Source organism: Amblyomma mixtum, chromosome 6 (assembly GCF_055824585.1).
Source record: "Amblyomma mixtum isolate Tamu chromosome 6, ASM5582458v1, whole genome shotgun sequence".
Lineage (NCBI taxonomy): Eukaryota > Metazoa > Arthropoda > Arachnida > Ixodida > Ixodidae > Amblyomma > Amblyomma mixtum.
The window spans coordinates 108352371-108369279 of NC_143017.1; positions in this window are offsets into that span (position 1 = coordinate 108352371).

Genomic DNA, 16909 nt, shown 5'->3' on the forward strand with positions numbered 1-16909 from the left:
AACACAGCAGTCGACTGACCTCAAGGCCTGAAAGGCATGGTTTAGCTTTCTGAGAGCGACTGGCTTGAGGAAGCAGTTGTGACTTTGCCCTTCGCCCCTTCTCTCTTTCCATTTTTAATCCCCGCATCCCTGTTCTCCAGTGCAGGGTAACCAACCAGACACCCTTCTGGTGAACATCCGCGCCTTCTTTTATTCTCTGTCTCTCTTTTTCTCTACCCCCACATGCCCATGCAGGCCGCACAGCCGTGATTGTTGTGCAAGGTGGCGTTGTATATTTTAGTACCGCTGAGCGCAAGCAGGTAACCACAGAGACGTGCAGGGGCCCATATGGCGGTGCATAGCGACGTATGACGCGGCCACTACTCTCAGTCCAACACCTGCCCTAACATGCACTTCAAAACGACCACAAAGGTCCATCCAGGCTGACCGCTCCCGTCGCATTTAGCTATTTTTACAACGTACCAGGCCAATTGGGCGCCGCAAACGGCGCGCACGGCAGTATCTTGACAAGCTCGTTGCACCTTCATTTTTTCCGATCCAGCGCGGGAACTTCCTAGCAGCCTTCACGTTTTCTTTTCCTTGCCAAACGAAGGCAAACCGGCCGTTTAAGCATGCGTCAACCCGTCCTCCGGAAGAATCTTCTTCGAAGGTCACATGTTGTCGGCCGCCTAAAAAGCCCATAATGCGTTATCGTCTTCAGGCGGTTGAATTGTGTGATGGGCACATGCCTGAGCAAATGACGCAATTCATTTCACTGACCATTTTGATCACGTATTCGTCCAAGTTGAGTTGTGATTGGACGATATTGCCTGCGCAGGTGTTCTCGCTGAGGTACCGGTATGTGTAACAGCAGTGCAACAGAGTACCACAGACAAGCCCCCCGCCAAGTGCCACTCCTTCGTCACAGCAGGTTGTGACTGTTTAGCGGGATGCCTCAGCGTCGGTATCCGCACTGCAGATTTTCGAATGCTACATAGGCAGGCGGAAAAGTGATTCAAACTGTTAAGAGGCTTCCTACCGCAGTAACAGTCGAAGCGCGAGAGTCGAGGTTTGACAGGTAAAGGGAACAAGAAACAGAAAAAGTAGCGCCACCTGCTTGTGTCAAAATGCGGACTGCACTTCCGGATGGACGGCCTACACCGCAGCGGGTGACAGCACCTTCCATGAGCACGCAAGGTGCTGAGGTAGCACCAAGTGGAGATCGCGAGGCCGTCACACTGCTACGGAATTTCAACCGATTGCCACCGCGCTCTTCTCAACACCGCGAAAACCACATCGGTACGCTGTGCCTTCCAAGTATTGGACGCACTGAACCCAGTGCTGGCAATCCTCAAAAGGAGCTGTGGGGCTGCACAGAAATTTTTTTGCCGAGAGATGTGTAGCCGCATTACTGTCAACACTAGTGCCGTCGACGACCAGACGAGAACAGAGCGAATGCGAACACCCGCGCAGATGACAAAGGTCAGCAAGCGAACAAGCAGCAGCATTCACGGCCCGCTCAGCCGAATCATCAGCCACGGCTGTCAGGCCCCTTCCTTAAACGGGGATCTGCACTCACCAGAACACCTTCTCTAGCAAGCCTCGCTATATATAGGAGACGCACCAACGCTGTACAACAACGTCAGTGGACTCGCCGAGTCACATAGCACCATACAAGGTCCATTTCCCTGAGCGAACACATGCGGCTGTGCGCCGAGGTTGTTAGCCACGTCTTATTTTTCACTCGCTTCCTGTTCCCCGCATTTCCACGGCAGGTTTGAAGGTAGTGGACTGCCCTGGTTTATTCTACTCACCGTCTTATCCTCTCATGCCCTCACCCTTAGCTGCGAACAGAGGCCGTTTGCGGTATTCTTTTTTGGCGCACTATCAGAGTCCTCCGCTAAGGACATCTTCTTCAGTGTCATTACTTTGTGCATCTATCTTCCTTTTTCCCATAGACAGTACTGTGATTGATCAATATGACCTACGCCTAGTGAGAGACACAAACATGCGTTAGAGGGATGTGAACTGACATGCGTAAGTGAATAAAGCACTGATTGTGAGAAATACTATGCAATACTAAGGTTCTTATTGCCGCAAGTAATAAAGATGCAGAGCAAAGTTATAGAAAGTTAAAAATATTTCAGGAAAAGTGCTGTTCATCGGAACTTATTTTTTTTTTATATGCAGTGTTGTGACTAAAATTTACATTCACATCTTTTCAGTTCTCCGTAGGGTCTTACAGCATCCTTGTTACTGAAACTCTGTACGTTTGGTGACTGCCAACGCTGGACGCAGGGTCGGCACGCCTCTCACGCAACCTTGCTCGCGCTTACTGCGCGAACCCGGCTTTCTTCTCGCTAACGCGTTAGCGGTGATTATACCGTGAAACACTGGCTTTCTGAACCAAGAAAGCTGGGTCCGGGGCGCACGCAGATAAATCTCACCAAGGTCAGCAAAAAAGAACAAAATGTCTCGCCTCTGCCACAAACAGCTTTCGGGTCTTTTTCTCCGCGTGTGTGCGTCGCGAGACTGCCGTCAGCTCCGTTTTAAAAGCATCCTTTCGTAATTTTGCTCTGCAACGCCTTGAAGCGAAAACCCAAGGAGGCGCCAGATGGGCCTCCGCGCACAGGACGGCACCCGGACCACGTAAAAGCGTGCGCTGCGAAAGCGCCGGCCAGCGAAAAGGGTCACGTTCTCGCTTCTCCGCACTTTTCCTCGTAAGTCATTAGCCAGTTGCCTTCTTCGGGAACGCGCGAGCGTTAGGCGCCGCCGTCGGTGCCGGGAAGGCGCGGATGAGGAAGAGGGAACAAGTGGCTCGGCGCAGAGGACGCCTACACGCGAGGGAGAGATGTCTCGCGCAAAAAAACAAGGCGCGGCAATCAGGGCTCCGAGCAACACCCTCGCTTTTCATTTGAAGGTGAGGCGGGCTCTCAGGCTTAATCGCGCCGACGTGCGCGGTGTGCTTGCTGCTCCTCCCCACAGGGGACGGAGGCAGCGTTGTGCCTCTTTGGCTGGCAGCGCGTCTGAGGCTCTTCCTTTGCCGGTGGTCGACGACGAAGAACAACGCGAAAGGCTGGCGCGCGTACTTTTCAAACCCGGTGCGTTACCGGCTGCGCGAAACGGCTCTCCTCACCGGCGCTACGTGAGTCGCAAGCGTAGCAGGACGAGGAACGTGCACTTGCGTGCAGTGCGCTGCGCTGGTTCGAGGGCGCTGCCGAGTGCCTGCCGAGGGAAGTACGACGGGCTCTTCGAAAGATTGCTTTGGTATTCAACAGACTGTTTGCGGACGTCTTATTGACGGCTGTAGAAAGTCCACTCCACACATGCCAAGTTTCTGCGGGTGTAGGGCGGAGGGAAAGAGCCCCATGTGCTCTGTTTGAGGTGGGTTTATGCTTGAACGCAGGATTCTGAGTTGGTATTACGACCTGCGAGTACGACTGGCAGCAGTAGCACATACACACTGGACTTTCTCTGCACGACGTATGCTCGATATCTAAAGCTTGCGTCATAGTCTACTGAAATAAATGCGCAGTAGATAAAGGAAAGCAAGAAATGAATTCTCGATAATTAGGACTAAGGAAAGGAAGAAGCACAGCTTTTTCGTAACCGTTAGAGAGCCCGGGTCTTCGTTCTTGCATTGAGCCTTCTCGGCCTGTAAGGTTGAAAACCACGCCTTTAAGTTTCATTGCGAAATTGTTAGAGTACGAATTTGGATCACGGTCTTGTCTTTGCTTTAACCTGCTTGAATAAACCGTAAATGAGTGGCAACACCTGCAAATCCTGACAACCCTAAGAATCTTGAAAGGCATATCTTAGTAGAATTTCTCTAAATGATGACTGAAGAAGATGCGAACCACCGCTGCGAGGCATCTGAACGGAAAAATGATCTCTTTCTCACTGTCCTGACTACGGCGTTGCTGTCAATAGCCTTAATGATGTTCCGCATGCAACGAATTCAATTCTCAAAAGCAGCGTGGTCGTGTTACCTTTGCGGCTGCCGAGCAGGTACTCCGTAATGCCAAGTAAGGCGCTGGACAATGACGAACCGCACTTAGTGCAGGGAACTGTTCTGAAACCAGCTCCGCTTTCTTCGGTTTCTCGGTTAGTCGCTGACCAAGCACTAATGACTAAACTTAGTGTTCAGGCTCATAGAAAGCGTCGATTTAACCATAGAAACTCGCGTTGGAAATGGGGACGATGAGGGAGTACGGCATCACTCGTAGCCTTTCGAACAGTGCACGGAATTAGCCCAGTGGAGAGAGAGGGGAGCGCAGCGACGAGACGCTCTTGTGGACGCGTCAGCACTGCTGCCAAAGCGACAACGCGTAGACAAGGAGAATTACGCCACGCAGGGCCGAGGCCGTCGCCAGGCCCCCTGGGGTGCCCTGCCTGCCCCCGGTGCCGCTCAAAATGTACCTCTTAATTTTTTATCATCATCGCCTCTTTTCTTCCGCGCTAGCAAAGGAGGCGGCCCAGTGGGACACCCTTGCGACATAAGTCGGACCCCAGCTGTGCCGCAGCCAGCCGCTCGAAAGGCAGGAGGGAAGACGGGGTGTCTGCGCTGGCTCTCCACGGAGCTGCTGCGACCGATTCTGCTGCTTCACTTAATGGCACGGGAGTCGTGTTGACTTTAACGGCTTTCCCGCGCTATGCTTAAGGCAAGAAGCCAACTCGCTAACGGCTTCTAAAATTGCTGAAACTTCGGCCGTGGTCAGTACGGTCGTAGCATTGGAGGCTCTGCTGAAACGTGAAGTCGAACAAGAGTTGTCTCTTTCTGACGCATGTTGCTGCAGGCTAGCTGAGTAACTTTTTCCTTCTTGTACCTCATTACTGAAATTTAAAAAAATGTGCAATATTAATGCTATGACACGTAAATCGCCAGACTTAGTGAGAGTTGGGCGGAGTTTGTAAAATTGATTCATTATCCTCTGTACGATTGTCTTTTTCCAATACGGCATGTTCGCAATCACTAGTGGTCTCGAACTGAACTGACAGGCTTGTCGTTCGTGCCGCAGCTTCACCTCTTGGTACAACCGGAACGTCCGCAATGAGAACCACTGCCTTGCGATCAATATGTTACTACTGATGCGATTCACTTCGTTCCCGATGTGCATACCAGTTCAAAAACTAGGTCTATGCAAGTGCCTGGCTTCGTGGTAGGTTTGGCTTTATCCGTAGCCCGCAAGAGGATGAGTGTGTGGGAACTCATTATGTAACCAATCCGCCGCGGTGGTTAAGTAGTCAGAACATTCGGCTGCTGAACCCAAAACGCGATGTTAAATCCTGATCGTGGTGGCTGCGTTTCCATGGAGGCGAAATGAAAAGGACATCCGTGTTCTTTACGATTTCAGTGCACGTTAAAGAAGCCCCCGCGGTCGAAATCAATGCGTGGCCCTTCAATCCCACCTTCATCCCTTCCCTTACGGCACGATTGAGGTGAAAGGGTGACTGCGCCTTTCCTTTCCTCGAAAATTTCATTTTACAAACACTGCCTGCGACTACGTGTATAGAGTTGTGCATAGTCGGCGTGGGCCACGCATGGTACGTGGCGCAAGGTGAGCCGCGTCCACCACGGGTGATGGGAATTTTTCCCAAGCTTCGTGTGTGTCCCAGTCGGATGCGCTCCTAGAAGCAGCGCATGCTGCACTACTGCACGCGAAGTCCTGAAAGACTAAGCATGGCTTCCATAAACCAAGCCCCCCCCCCCCCCCCCTTCCTGAAAAAAAAGAAGAAAAACAAAAACGAGGCACAGTAAGAGAAGGAGGAAGAGGGAGTGCAGCGAAGTTAACTGCAAAGGTGTTCCGGTTGGCTATTCTGACAGGTGAGAAAGAGAAATGGGGTTATAAAAAGAAATGAGAGAGAAGGGTTGGTTGGTTGGTCTATGGGGTTTAACGTCCTAAAGCGACTCAGGCTATGGGAGACGCCGTAGTGAAGGGCTCCGGAAATTTCGACCACCTGGAGTTCTTTAACGTGCACTGACATCGCACAATACACAGGTCTGTAGAATTTTGCCTCCATCGAAATTCGACCGCCGCGGCCGGGATCGAACCCGCGTCTTTCGAGTCAGCAGCCGAGCATCATAACCGCTGAGCCACCGCGGCGAGGGTGAGGAGCAAGGACATTAGGAAAGGACATGCTTTCTGTCAAGTCACAATCTTTCGCACAAGAACGATGTGTTTAGAGGTCAAAACAGCCCTCTTTGTGCATTCAGAGCCGTCGATTGCTGCAGTCACAGTCCTTGAATTTTGCTCTCCGTCAAAGGGAGAGCATCGAACTGGCCTAGAGGATGGTCTAGCGTTTCTCTTTCGGCGTTAAACGCAGGACACAGACACAATAAAAGTTCTGTTGTTTCTTTTTTTGACATAATTGACATTCTATTGCTTGTTGGCAGCCATATGTGTCCCAGGCAGAGCTATCGGCTATGCACATGAGGAAGGAGTGCTGCTTTGTAAAAGCAAGATTAAGCCATAGCCACCAAAGTGAAGTTGCTATACACTGTGCTAGATAAGTTGGAAGAAGATGTAGTCCAGGGCCCTCTGTCGATGTTTGAAAAATTAGCCCGAGTTCCATGCGGCAAACATGACCAAAACCAAACGAAAAAAAAACGGAGCTGCTGTTAAAAACGCAAGAAATTACCGAGAACAAAAATGTCGAATAGTTAAAAGAAGAACCGTTGGCTAGCACACAGGTTAAGCAACAGCTCAGAATTTCTACAGGAAGAGCCACGTGTGGTCAAGGCCACATTTTAAAGAAATCGTGGGAAGCTTTCCCGACAATACAAAACTAAATCACCTGGTTCTGTGCCGTTAAGAATTCCACCTTCTTGCCTTGTCTCTACTATAGTAAGGTTGGTAGCCTACTTTGATTTCTTTTTTTTTTTTTTCAAATATGAAAGCCAAGCAAGAAGGCTGCTTAAATAATTGTTGTGGTTCTGGCACAAAATATTCAACGCGCTTGAGAAAACTACTTAATTTGTTTCTATGATCACATGATGAAAAAAGATCGAATAGACGGTACTGAATACGTTACTGAGCATATGGCATTACTAAGTGCATTTCTAAGCATTATGTACTTACCTGAAGCTCCGTACTAACGAGTGGTGTAAAAGGCGCGTTCCGCTTAATGTATTGCAGTCTTGATTGTGTTGTGTTGATCATTACTAATGGTTATACGGTCCCAGCAAAGCGGAACTTCTTCATCGCGTATATAGGTGCTTTTTAGTCTTAACTGCGATGTCCTAGCTTTAGAGTTTTCTGAAATATAGGCAGGTAGATGCTTGAGTGCTGCACGCACCGAGAACCTACACACGTAAGGTCCCTCCTTTTACGAGATAATGTGAGGTTCAGGGCTTCGGAGTTTCACAAGTCGACCGCTTTACACCCTAATGAAGTCATCCTCATCTTTATTCCGCCGCTAAACCCGAGTTATTCAGGCCTTAGACTAGCGAGCTCATTATGGGGCACCAACAGGCTATGCTCTGAACTAGTCGATGCTGGCACGTCGGGCTTTAAAGTTGGGACATAATTAATGCGGATTGAGGTTCTCAAAAATCGCCCATTCTTTGTCATAGCCCGTGTGCGAGAGACGTTCGTGACGACCTCTAATGACAAAGGCACCGCGCATTGTCATCAAAAAGCGTATCCCCCGGTATTCATCAGCCTCTTCCTGGAAAAATGGAAAAAAGAAACTTGAAAACGGCGGCCCGTCCTTATTGCATATCAATGCAGAGAACGCTGTAGCGGCGTAATGGAAACAACTTGTAAGCAGGATATGAAAGCCCGGGCGCCATTCAAACCGAGAGATAAGAAATTATCTTTTTCTTTGACATGCAAATTGCTAGCCCTCTCAAAAGAGCCTGATTCCTTTATCCAAAGTTTACGACGAGTCGTTAAGCTCTACTTTGTGCCAAAAACTTCCTGGTCCTCACTCGAGTGCTCAGTGGTGCGCGCTCTCCGCCGACGAGTGCTCGCCGGCAAACGCGCGTACCGACGCGCTAGGTCGCCGCCGAAGCGCACTCGAAGCGTCACTCAGCGAATGCTGCCGCGTGATTTACCGCACGGGAAATTTAGATCGCCGAACAGAACTTATGCGGCTGCCTTCGCTGATTTTCTTTTCGGAGACGGCACGGAATGGGGGGGAGGGACCCGCGATCATTAGTGCTGACCCAAGGGCGTGCATACAGCCGCACGGGCGGCCTCGCTAGCGCGCCACCGCCGAAAGTCGATTATGCGGCATTCTCTCAAAATTATTTCAACACTGGAGCTCACTGGAAAGAAATAGAAAATACAGACTAATAGTAGTGAAAGCCTTTTTTGTGTGCTGAAAGACTGATTAAAGGGCTGATTGAACTAGAAGTAGTGGCGTGATTAAAAAGAAATACCGCAAAGAGAGGTGAAAAGCTACGAGCTGGGGGCACAGTCTAAGTTCACTAGAGCGCGGAACTAACGGCAGGGTCACGTCTCTTTATGGAGAAAGGCATTAAGGAAAAACCACTCGAACCGTTAGGCCCCTATATGTTCGCCAAAGAAATGAGATCACAGACACTAAGGAGTCGAGCCCCGGCCTACTTGCATTGCCTGAATACGCAGGGATCATTTTTAAAAGTGGTCATTTCCCTTCTAATATAAATTAAAGCTGGTTGGTTATGTTATGAGAAGAGCAGGGGGTTGAAGATGGTTCTCCCGAAGAACGTCTTTTGGGAACCTGTAGAAGCAAGGAAGAACGCGCAGATATTTCGCTCCAAGGAATGTCCTACCGTAACCACAGTCAATCGGCCAGAAACGGCAGAGATATGTGTTGACCCAGATTCCCAGGGCTCCCGTCCGCATGTGACTGAAATTCGTTACAACGCGCATGGAATTACGAAAGCCTATCGGTGATTCTTCAACAATTTCAGTCGTGAGAACGTTTCCACCGCCACCATCTACCCAGACTGCAAATAGCGCGTTGTTCCTAACTCTCGTCCTTTCTCTTGCGAGGAGTTTTCACAATTATAGGTGTTCGCACCACAGCTGTGAATCTTCTCAAGCAGCCGTCATCACTCAGTCTGAGACACTACACTATAGGAAAGGACACCCAGGTCCCCAATAGAGAAGGAAATGCCGCATTACCCTTTTCAGGCCTTAATAGGCTGGAGGTTACGCGGACGACTTCGAAGCCGTGGCCAAGGTTTCTTTCTTCTAGGGAGCGTTACCGAATGCAGAAGATACGAGTTGAAATGGCCGTAACCACAGTTACCGCTTGGAACTCATCTCGCTTTCAAGGTTTGTTTCCCCGATCAGAATGTGCTGTATGCTTTTGCTGACGCGCAGAAGCGGAAACATGCCACCTGCGCTGCCTTGACATCGACCAGATTCCGGCCGCTGGCAGATATGGGTCTGTTGTTGAACGGCGAAACGTGCTGCGCTTCTCTACGTGAGCATATGAACCCATCATCTGCCCTTCTTCAACTTCATTCCTTCCACAAACTTGCCTCCATATGTGCAGTTAATTACATTGAAGCCTAGAGGCAATCATCAACATATCAGAAGATGCTGTCTCTGCTTACAGTGCGTAAGGTGATTGTGAGCGCTCTATCATTCTGAGAACACAAAACATGTTTAGTATTTCTTGTCTCGGTGGAGCTTCACGTGTCGCTTAGGTTGCCAGGAATCTATCAACTTCGGCGGAGAGCATATACGGAAGTTATAGCCTTTTGCGATGCTGCATGATTGCATGACTCGGACATAGAGTCCTTGCCGGAACTTGCCCACCTCTCAGGTGATTGGGAGCTCGGACGCGTCCGCTGAATTTGCTGTCCGCACCTTGTTCGATTCACAGCCTCGAGCGTCGTCTGATATTTTGAATGTAGCTGCCTTACGCGGCCAGAGACAGACAGCATACCGTTATCGACAGGTATAAGGCGCGCAGAAGTGCTTCCGTTCATGCGGACGAAGGTATGCGGTCGAAAAGGAAGAAAAGTGCAAGCTGACGCAGGCACTCGAAGGTGACGGGCCTCTCAGTGAGAGGTGGGTGCTATTGTTACTTTGTAGACTGAGAAAGTGACCGAAAATTTCCTCAATTAGAAAAAAAAAAAGGCTGAGGCTTAACTTGGTTAAGCCTGGAGAATGCGAAGCATCATCGTGTCGCGTAATTTGGAGGCGCACAACCACAGCGACGGCGCGAGGTGGGCCCCCGTTTCTCCACTGTCGTGACGTCATCATGTCACGTGGTGTGACGTCATGTATCACGTGATTTGGAGGCGCACAACCACAGCGACGGCGCGAGGTTGGCCCCCGTTTCTCCACTGTCGTGACGTCATGTATCACGTGATTTGGAGGCGCAACCACAGCGACGGCGCGAGGTGGCCCCCGTTTCTGTACTGTCGTGACGCCATCGTGTCACGTGGTGCGACGTCATGTATCACGTGATTTGGAGGCGCATAACCACGGTGAAGGGCTGAAGTGGTAGCTAAAGTAGTATGCTTCGCGTAAAAAAAAATGTCTATTTAAGGCCCTTTTCCGTGAGGAAGTTTCAATTCTTAATAACCCCTGAAACTGCGTAAAAATTGTTTTTTCGCAAACTTTTACGCCCCAAGTTCCCTGAATATAGCGGAAATTCCTCGTATGGAAGATCACTGGGCTAGGAGCAGTGAACAGAAGTGAGTAGTGCACTACGGAGCCTTAGCGCGTCTCACAAAAAACACTACACAGTACCGCGCCTGCCTCCACAGCAGCACACTGCCGCCAAGCATTGTTTTGTTTGTTGTTGTTTTAATATTCGGTTGCTTTGTCTATTTGTCATTGACGGCACGCAGCCTCAGCACTTTGCTACATGAGACGTCACGAGAGCGCTCGGGAGCAATTAGTGTTCCACGTGGCGGTTTCTTGTCTCGAAAGTTAAGTGCTACCCTTAAAGTGAGCCTGGCCACGAGCAACGGACATACTGTTCCTGTCGCCTGTCGAGTGCACCTGCTGCTATAGCCACCGCCGACTTGTGTAGTGCATGGGGGCACAATGCGCCCAATTAACTTTTTTATTTCCAGTCTAGTTGTCTGTCGTCTAGGCCCGTCCTTGCCGTCACCATCACGTGAAAAGATGAGAAGGTTCATCGACAGTTTGTTGAGAGTCCATTATCCTTACTGTATGCTGTGTTTGTTAGCTGCTTGATTTGGGCCAAGGAGCCAAGCCTGAGCCCGCAATACATCTATAACCTCTCGTAGCTCTAGTCGTGGACAAGGAACAAGACGCTTTAATGTTGTGAGCTGCAACTTACGTAACCCGCCTTTGAGTAAGCTAAACCCGAAAGCAGGCGAAAGTTATGACATTAAGGGAGGTGAAGAATGTTTTAAATGATAGCAAATTTTGCTGCTGTCAGTCATTTCGGATGGTGAAAGCAGTAGTAATGGAGTGATTCATGAAATCAGAAAACGAAAAGGAAACTCTTGCAAGAAAATTGATTGGCGTTTCCATCGCCCTCTAGTACTTTAAGCGCCACGTGGCCAGGAGGAGTGGTTGTGGCAAATGACTCATCACGTGGTTTTCAATGCAAGGACTCAAGAGTAGCACGGGCAGTAGAGTTATTTCCTATTACAGAGGACCCGCATTAATAACCCGCGGCGAAAAATTCCCGGCCAGCCTTGGAGCCTTCAACCAGCCTTCAGCTTCGTAGTGGTCGGCGCCGCGTACGCTTCTAGACTATTCTTTTTACAACAGCCTGGCGTACGTATATTGCGGTGGTTACGAAAATGAGGCGACCGCAGACGACGGAGTAATCCTCTGCGGAGCGTAGAGCAATTATTCTCAGGAGACAGCCTGAATTCTTCCGCGTACTGTTGACAGAAGCACGTAACCTCACGGCCCAAAAAAAAGCCCTGATCCTGCGCTTTTGGCTTGCTTCGTTCGCAACGCAAGGCGGCCGAGAAGCACCGCGAGCGGACGGCCGGCCTTCTGCCGACAGCGGACATGAATCAAATTCCGGGCGAGGCAGCAGCGAGAGTCGTGTTCCCCTCGCGAAGCGTGGGCGGAAGGGAGGGCTCTGCAAACTTTCACCGGGCCCGCGTCGCGCGAGCGCTGATGGCGGCGGCAGCCGCGGGCGACGCAAGACGAATGCGGCCAAGCCCGCTCTCGCTGTTATGCGCGCGCTCGCCGGCCGTCATTGGGCGGGAGTCCGGGAGAGCCAGCGGCTCCCTTGATTACGCCCACAGTAAATCAGGCCCGCGGGCCAGACAGCCTGCCGCCGCCGCCGGAGGAGAGCACTCTTCGAGTCCGCCTCGGCGCGGGTCGGGAGCCCCGTGCCATCGCGGAGGCGCCGGATGCGGCCTGTCTGCTTCTCGTCCGAGAGCCGATTCGCCCCAGGCGGTTCGCTGCGGTCGGGAAGTCCAGGCCTTCGCGGAGCAGCGCGGCACGAGATATTGTTGCGGCCGTCGCTAGCTGTGAAAGTTGTTCGGGATATCCTGACGATTGATGCGCAGAATAGCTTGGGGTGACAAAAGGGATAGCCCCTACATTCTCTGCTAACCGCAGTGAAATATGTTCGCGCTTAAATGAGCCTCGGATCAGTGGCTTCGGCGTTCGGGTGCTTAGATCAATGTGGCCGATTCGAATCAGGGCTTCGGAGCTCGCGGGCTGGTGGGGAGAAATGATACAAGATAATGCAAGAATGCCCGTATGCTTAGGTGTCAGTGCACGCCAGAGAATCCCAAGTGGTCGATGTTACTGCGGGCTGCTCAGCTATTTTCTGCGTCGTGCACACAGGGTTGCTTTGGTGAGTAAATAATCACTGAAGCACGTTAATACTACAGACGGCGATATATGCCATTCGTTTAATTAACAAAGTTAAACAGCCCAAGTCGCTTTGTCAAACCAGAAGGTATTTTGAGACCCTGTCAAGTATTTACAGCCTATGATACTGTTTGACAGACGCGCGTTTCAAACAATACCTTACTGACATGACCACATTTTTCTTTCCTATTTACCCCTTAGTGTAATTTGCTGCCACTAATAGTACTGTTAGGGCCATTATATGTTGTTTTTTTTTTCCATATTGATGACAAATCATGTTTCTTGATCATTTTCTTCCCTACATACCGGATAATGAAGCAATGGATTAATGCCTATATATGCGCAATTGGTCACTCTCTTCAGTGCTGTCAACAAGGAAAGAGGGGGGACTAGTTGGTGTTTCGTACTGAGGAAATCGCGCTACGTGGAAAAACGTGAACACAGACGGACGAAGCGCCTTTGTCCGTCCGTGTTCATGTCTTTCTGTACCACTTAGCATGATTTCCTCAGTACTCTTCGGTACTCTGTTTTCACTTCTATTCCGTTCTTCGGACCCATCATTCACGGATGGAGTTGTCAGGATAGAGATAATGGGTTAATGCCCTTTCATGTGCAGTTGGTCAAACAACTTCGATCCGCGAACAATGAATCCGAACACCGGAAATGAAGTGAAAACCGAAGTGCTTGCTCACCTAAATAGCAAATGGCCGAACTACACCAATCAACCATGAATTTTCTTTCAGTAATGAGGCTTCCAATGCCATCGCGAGGTGGCTCATCGGTTATGGTAGCCAACTGTTTACCCGAAAGACACGGGTTCGATCCCGGCCACAGGCGGTCGCATTTCGATCGAGTCGAAATGCTAGAGGCCCGTGTACTGTGCGATGTCAGTGCTGGTTAACGAACCCTAGGCGGTCGAAATTATCGGGAGCCCTCCGCTGCGGCGTCCCCCTTAGTCTGAGTCCCTATAAGGCGTTAAACAATATAAGCAAAATAACATGCAATGCTATCGCAATATAACCCACAGCTGATTTACAGAATGAAACGCGAAGTACTAAAAATTACAGTAAGCATTCAAATAAGACAGGTACATATAGTTAGCCATGAACGGAGTGTCTAGCGCTCCGTCCAGACGGAACATTTGCTGCTGCTGCAGTTCCGTCCAGACGGAATATTTACTGCAGCTAGAGTTCCGTCCATACAATAGACAGTTTTAGTTTCACGTACACAGAAGCTTCACGTAAGTAGAGCGCTTACGCGTCACCAGTGCGCATGCGCAGAACGTGAAGTGTCTGTGTGGGTCGCACGGACGAACGTGAGATTGGGATCTTTGCGTTGCGGTCTTCACGTTGCTTGCGTACGTGGCATTGGCAAGATGGCGGCGCCCTGCCCGCCCGCTTCACAACGATAACAGCTTCGTCGCTAATCCTTCGACGTGGTATCGTGCTGTGCTGTATTTGCCTTCAGTTGGTCCATTATTGCTCTCGCATGACGTTTTAGGTGAGAACTAGCTTTTGTTTTCCAGATAGAAATCCGTTTCAGCAGCTTCTATGCCTGACGGAGAAGCGTTTGTGGTCGTCATAACAACGAGTGTGCCGACGGTCTCGCGAGACCACGCGAAGCTCAAAACTTAGCGGGATATCGCGAGACCCTCGGCACAGTCAGCGGGAAAAGCAAAACGGTGCACGTTTTGGTGCACGCTCAACGTTTGTCAGAAGACAAGGGGGAAGGGTTTACCGCCCGCACTGCGGCTTGGCCTGGCTCCGCTCCAAGCAGCTCGACTAAGCAAAATTAGTTTTCTTTATCTGTACTAGATGGCGCGGCTCAACATGATAGCGCATTTTTTAGGTTCTATAGGGAACCGAAGCTCAAGTTTGCCGTGTCGACTGCAGCGCCTTAACACACAGCATAGCGAGAGGAGCAAGCAGTTCTGGGGGCGCTCTTGGTGCTATTCCACGCCACCTTCCTAAGCTTATTGGCGTGAGCTTCTGCGCGCTGTCGAAGCCACACGTGGTGCGTGTCAGTTATCGGGGTTATGTCTACAGAAGCGAGGCAGATAGTGCTATCAACCAAACGCGGGCTTCTAATCGTTCAGAATGTGCCCTCGCGTTTGTAGCGGCCCAAGCGACTGACGGCAGCAGTTTTTAGACGAACAGTGGAATAACTGCAGTGCCACCTGGGCAGCGCACGTTCCCTATGGCAAATCTACACAGTTTGCGTCCCGCACGTGTAGCTAAACTGTACGAAGCGACACGAGCGTACGCTACGTAGACTGCTCACGTTTACGTGCGTGAAGGTTCTACGTTTGTCCGTACGGCCCATACTATTCAAAATGGGTGATTTCTACCCACATAAAGCATTCCTTTGCGTCTGGAATAACCAGTTGACCAAACTGTATCCAGATGTTCTCTCTACGTATGTATACAGCACCAAAATATCTGTCCGCGTACTGCGTTTAGTGACATCCTCGAAGGTATAACTTCCGTGCATGCATGCAGGATCAGGAAAATGACACTGTTAGAAGCAGAGTGCAGAAACTCTTCGCGAAGTGATGTGAAGCAATGTCGCTATTTGTGCTGCAAGATGACGTAGCGCGAAAAAGACTAAGACGTACAAAAACGGTCAACAAGCATCATGCGAACGCACCAACAAACCCAAGCCAAAACTCGATCTATTGCCATTTCTCACTGACTGCTTGGAAAATAAAATGATGCAGCAGAATATCCTGTCACACATTAAGCGGAACAGGATTGCCACTTTTTTAAATGGACATGCAAAAGTCTGCAAGCAAACTGGTTTCCCAATCCCTAACGCCAGCTTTAATTCCGTCTTGACATAACTCTTGTGGCAGATAATGCTGGACGGAACTGTATGGTGTCAGATACAGTTCCGTCTGGACGGAACCCCATCGGTACATGCAGTTCCGTCTGGACGAAACTTTGGCGCAAGTTGTAGTTCCGTCTAGACGGAACTCTAGCGCAAATTGTAGTTCCGTCTGGACGGAACTGTAGCCACAGCCATAAATGAATCAATAGGTGGCATCAAAGCACCACGCTACAGCGGGCTATACTCAAGGTAATCTTTGAACAATAGCGCCAGAACATGAGTTGTTTTTCCCAAAAGCTTTGGTCTCACTTGCCATCACTAAACGGTAGAGATTGAGTAAGCTCGTTTCTTCACTAAGTTCTAAAAGCTAGTGCTGTCTTTATCTGAGAAAATGATAAAAAAAAAATTAGGCATGGTTTAGCTCTGGCTAAGCTTGGTCAGTTGCGTTAGCTGCGACGCTTTTCGAATCGTGGAGCGCGTTCTTCTGCTGTCTCTCGAGCGCGTCGTCTTTCTAGCTTGGTCCTGTCGTCTTTGCTTCTCTTTAGCGCTCTCCATAACGACAAGATTCCACCACCTCCTCACCATCTACCTCGGCGGAGAGCACGCATCTGGCGGGAGCGAGCGACTACGCGCGCGGCAGCGGCGCGGCGCCGACGACGCCACCTGGCGGAGCTCGGGTGAAACGGTTGCTAGGCAACGGCTGTTCGAGGCCATTCGTGCCTGACAGCCACCGGCTACGCGACAAGGCGAAAACCTGGCGTAGTGTTGCTAACGCAAGAAAACGTGGACAAGAAGGGAAAATACTACGGGACGGTGGACATATTTTTGATGATGATCATTAATTTTTTTGACACAAGGGCAACTGTGACCAAGGTTGCCATGGCACAAGGTTTTTTTTTCTACTCAAGGTGGGGTTAAATAGCCATTTCCCTATCATTTCACCCTATGCAAGCTGAGCACCAGCCAGAGAAAGCTTGTACCCATTGTATCCCCAGTGGGTACCCGGAGGCACTGGGGATCGAACTCCGCACCTTCCGCATGTGAGGCGGATGCTGAAACCTCTGGGCCATCACTTTCTTTTCTTCATTAGTTAGGCCACCGCTGCGGTGCAACTGCTTTTTCGTCGTTTGTTGAGATGAACGTGAACCAATTAGCCCAACTTGCTACCTAACCGAATACTGTATCCGACACTCTGCAACTCTCAATTTCAGAGTTATCTGGTAGCGTACTGTTTCCTCTTTATTTTACCAGTCACACGGTAAAATTTTTGCAGCGCTGTTTCCAGATGCTTGTGCAATTAGTCTAACCTTACTTCTTTTTTCATTTTGCTTTTATGCAAA